The sequence below is a fragment of the Nerophis ophidion genome, linkage group LG08, assembly GCF_033978795.1.
Source record: "Nerophis ophidion isolate RoL-2023_Sa linkage group LG08, RoL_Noph_v1.0, whole genome shotgun sequence".
Taxonomy (NCBI): Eukaryota; Metazoa; Chordata; class Actinopteri; order Syngnathiformes; family Syngnathidae; genus Nerophis; species Nerophis ophidion.
This window is the reverse complement of record NC_084618.1, coordinates 50102815-50108477: the sequence shown is the minus strand read 5'-3', so window position 1 is coordinate 50108477 and position 5663 is coordinate 50102815.

Below are 5663 nucleotides of genomic sequence, written 5' to 3'. Positions count from 1 at the left end.
CATGCCTTGGATTTTTTCCCAAAGAAAAAAAATATACAGTATTAAAATTATCATTTTTCATTAATTTCACTGTGCAACGGGGATTTGTGTGTGTGCTTCACAGTAAGAAGGTCCTTATGTGTGGAGTTTGCATGTTCTTCCCGTGACTGCAGGGGTTCCCTCCTGGTACTCCGGCCTCCCCCCAACTCCAAAGACATGCACCTGGTTGATTGGCAGCACTAAGTTGGCCCTAGTGTGTGAATGTGAGTGTGAATGTTCTCTGTCTGTGTTGGCTCTGCGATGAAGTGTACCCTGCTTTCCGCCTGAATGCAGCTGGGATAGACTCCCACCACCCCCTTGACCGCTAGAGGGATAGGAGTAGAAAATGAATGGATGGATTTTAAACGTGCATTTAAGAAAGTAAATGATTTTTGAGAATTACACTCTGTATTTTTCTATTTCTAAGGGTATTTATTTTAATGAACCACAAATTGATTTGAAGTCATGAGAAAATAAAAAAGTTAAAGTGCAGCCCGTGTTAGTCAAGTAGGTGTAGGCTCCAATCGGTGAGGTTTGCAATAGTGATGCAAGCATCGATACTGAAAAAGCTAAATACAATTTCGATACTTTTGATACTTTTTAGTTCAGGTGTGTCCAAACTTTTTCCACCAAGGGCCGCATACTGAAGAGTCAACATATGCCGGAGCCACATTGATATATTTTTCATTTTAAAAATGTGCTTCCAGATATTGTGTCAGATATGTGTTATAGGGGACTTAGTATAATACTATTAATTATTAGTTAGAACATTTCAGCTTTTTATCATTACATACCGATTTTTTTGCTTGGTTTTCCTACATTTTTACTATTGTTTTTCCTCATGTAAGAATACAATGAAAAAAATATGATTATAACTGCATAATCTGGTGTGTCAAAAAATGATGTCTGTATGGAAATATTTGCATTACATATTTATTATATGCAACAGTGTTTATTATGGCTGTTGTGATTTTTCAAAATAATTCACAAGTTAATATTTTACATTTTAATTAGTTTTTGATTTTTTTAATTTTGAGAGCTAATGTTTTATATCAGGAATGTCTAAACTTTTTCTACCAAGGGCTGCTTACTGAAAAGTCAAATTTGGGGGGAATTTGGATTTTTTTTGTTTCTAAAAAAAATTTGCTACAATCTTATATTGTACACACACACACACACACGCACGCACGCACACGTATGTGTGTGTATATATATATATATATATATATATATATATATATATATATATATATATATATATATATATATATGTATATGTGTGTGTGTGTGTGTGTGTGTGTGTGTATCGATTCTTGGGGTCGCGATTCTCGATTCAAAAACGATATTTTTCCGATTCAAAACGATTCTGTATTCATGTGTATATATACATATATATATATATATATATATATATATATATATATATATATATATATATATATATATATATATATATATATATATATATGTGTGTGTGTGTGTGTGTGTGTGTGTGTGTGTGTGTGTGTGTATGTGCACATATATATATATATATATATATATATACATATATGTATATATATATATATGTGTGTGTGTGTATATATATATATATACATATATATATATATGTGTGTGTATATATATGTGTGTGTATTAGGGCTGCGAATCTTTGGGTGTCCCACGATTCGATTCAATATCGATTCTTGAGGTCGCGATTTGATTAGAAATCGCTTTAACTCGATTCTCGATTCAAAAACGATATTTTTCCGATTCAAAACGATTCTGTATTCATTCAATACATAGGATTTGAGCAGGATCTACCCCAGTCTGCTGACATGCTAGCAGAGTAGTAGATTTAAAAAAAAAAAAAAAAGCTTTTATAATTGTAAAGTACAATGTTTTATCAACTGATTGCAATAATGTAAATGTGTTTTAACTATTAATCGAACCAAAAATATGACTTATTTTATCTATCTGAAAATATTGGACACAGTGTGTTGTCAAGCTTATGAGATGCGATGCAAGTGTAAGCCACTGTGACACAACTGTTCTCTTTTTTTATTTTAACGATAATGTCAATGAGGGATTTTTAATCACTGCTATGCTGAAATTATAACTAATATTGATACTGTTGTTGATAACATTCATTTTTGTTTCACTACTTTTGGTTTGTTCTGTGTCGTGTTTGTGTCTCCTCTCATTTGCTGTGTTTATTGCAGTTCTGAGTGTTGCTGGGTCAGGTTTGGTTTTGGAATTGGATTGCATGTGTATTGTTATGGTATTGCTGTGTATTGTTTTGTTGGATTGATAAAAAAAAAAAAAACTATTTAAAATGAGAATTGATTCTGAATCGCCCAACGTGAGAATCGCAAGTCAAATTCGAATCGATTTTTCCCCACACCCCTAGTGTGTAAATATATATGTATGTATTTATACATGTACAAACCCCGTTTCCATATGAGTTGGGAAGTTGTGTTGGATGTAAATATAAACGGCATAAAATGATTTGCAAATCCTTTTCAACCCATATTTAATTGAATGTTCTACAAAGACAAGATATTTGATGTTCAAACTCATAAACTGTTTTTAATTTTGCAAATAATAATTAACTTACAATTTCATGGCTGCAACACGTGCCAAAAAAGTTGGGAAAGAGAATGTTTACCACTGTGTTACATCACATTTCCTTTTAACAACACTCAATAAACGTTTGGAAAGTGAAATTCTTTACCATTCTTGCTTGATGTACAAGTTAAGTTGTTCAACAGACCAGGGTTTTGTCGTATTTTACGCTTCATAATGCGCCACACATTTTTGATGGGAGACATGTCTGGACTGCAGGCGGGCCAGGAAAGTACCCGCACTCTTTTACTATGAAGCCACGCTGTTGTAACACGTGGCTTGGCATTGTTTTGCTGAAATGAACAGGGGCGTCCATGATAACGTTGCTTGGATGACAACATATGTTGCTCCAAAACATGTATGGACCATTCAGCATTAATGGTGCCTTCACAGGTGTGTAAGTTACCCGTGCCTTGGGCACTAATACACCCCCATACCATCACAGATGCTGGCTTTTCAACTTTGCGCCTATAACAATCCGGATGTTTTTTTTCCTCTTTGTTTCGGAGGACACCAGGTCCACAGTTTCCAAATATAATTTGAAATGTGGACTTGTCAGACCACAGAACACTTTTCCACGTTGCATTAGTCCATCTTAGATGAGCTCGGACCCAGCAAAGCCGGCGCCTTTTTTGAGTGTTGTTGATAAATGGCTTTCGCTTTGCATAGTAGAGTTTTAACTTGCACTTACAGATGTAGCGACCAACTTTAGTTACTGACAGTGGTTTTATGAAGTGTTCCTGAGCGCATGTGGTGATATCCTTTACACACTTATGTCAGTTTTTGATGCAGTACCGCCTGAGGGATCAAAAGTCTGTAATATCATCGCTTACGTGCAGTGATTTGTCCAGATTCTCTGAACCTTTTGATGATTTTACGGAGCGTAGATGGTAAAATCCCTACATTCCTTGCAATAGCTCGTTGAGAAATGTTGTTCTAAAACTGTTCGACAATTTGCTTACAAATTGGTGACCCTCGCCCCATCCTTGTTTGTAAATTTTTTAGCATTTCATGGAAGCCGCATTTATACCCAATCATGGCACCCACCTGTTCCCAACTAGCCTGCACACCTGTGGGATGTTCCAAATAAGTGTTTGATGAGCATTCCTCATTTTAATCAGTATTTATTGCCACTTTTCCCAACTTCTTTGTCACGTGTTGCTGGCATCAAATTCTACAGTTAATGATTATTTGCAAAAAAAAATGTGTATCAGTTTGAACATCAAATATGTTGTCTTTGTAGCATATTCAACTGAATATGGGTTGAAAATGATTTGCAAATCATTGTATTCCGTTTATATTTACATCTAACACAATTTAACAACTTATATGGAAACGGGTTTTGTATATATGCATATGTACAGCCCTTACCTCTGGGCCGATACTGAGGGCGACTGTGTTGACCAGTTTGACGCGTGTAAATGATAGAATGTCCAGTACTATAGTTTTATGTTTGGATACGACAATCCATTTATTTTATGCTATCAAATTAAATCGAATGTATGCTATAAAACAAAGTATGCTGACCTCGAATGGCACATTGTCACTGCATTGTTACTACAAGTTACGCCACGACACGGTCGAAAACTGTATGTCCTCCAATCGCCCTGCTCGTGCTCACTCCTGGACCCAATTTAAAAAGGTTACCATGGTAACCACACCATAGCAACAGTGCCATCCCTGTAAACACTTCCTGGTTTTTAACAGGAAGTGGGCTGATCAATTTGCCGGAAAGGAAATTCAACATGAACTGAGGCCAACAATTAATTAGATAAAATAAAATAAAAACAATATAAACAAATAAGGGCATTTGTTCCAACAGTATATATATATGTAAATATATGTATATGTATATTTATAGATGTATGTATATGTATATATATATATATATATATATATATATATATATATATATATATATATATACATACAGTATATACGTATGTGTGTATACATATATATACTATATACAGTATGTGTGTATATATTTATGTGTGTATATATGTATGTGTATATATGTGTATGTATGTGTACATGTGTATATATACGTATATACTGAACGTTGTGTAAATCGTAAATAAAAACAAAATACAATGATTTGCAAATCATTTTCAAGCTATATTCAATTGAATAGACTGCAAAGACAAGATACTTAACGTTCAAACTGAAAAACTTTATTTTTTTCAAATATTAGCTCATTTGGAATTTGATGCCTGCAACATGTTTCAAAAAAGATGGCACAAGTAGCAAAAAATACTTAGAAAGTTGAGGAATGCTCATCAAGCACTTATTTGGAACATCCCACAGGTGAACATGCTAATAGGGAATAGGTGGGTGCCATGATTGGGTATAAAAGTGCCTTCCATGAAATGCTCAGTCATTCCCAAACAAGGATGGGGTAAGGGTCACCACTTTGTGAACAAATGCATGAGCAAATTGTTGAATAGTTTAAAAACAACATTTCTCAACGACTTATTGCATGAAATTTAGGGAACCTTCATCCACGGTCCGTAATATTGTCAAAAGGTTCAGAGAATCTAGAGAAATCACTGCACGTAAGCAATGATATTACGGACCTTCAAACCCTCAGGCGGTACTGCATCAAAAAGCGACATCAGTGTGTAAAGGGTATCACCACATGGGCTCAGGAACACTTCAGAAAACCACTGTCAGTAACTACAGTTTGTCGCTACATCTGTAAATGCAAGTAAAAACTCAACTATGCAAAGCGAAAGCCATTTATCAACAACACCCACAAATGCTATATGTTCGCTTGGCCCGAACTCATCTAAGATGGACTGATGCAAAGTGGAAAAGTGTTCTTTGGTCTAACGAGTCCACATTGGTTTTCAAAACTGTAGATGTTGTGTCCTCCAAACCAATGAGGAAAAGAACCATCCGGATTGTTATAGAAGCAAAGTTCAAAAGCCAGCATCTGTGATGGTATGGGGGTGTATTAGTGCCCAAGTAATGGGTAATTTACACATCTGTGAAGGCACCATTAATGCTGAAAGGTACATACTAGTTTTGGAGCAACATTT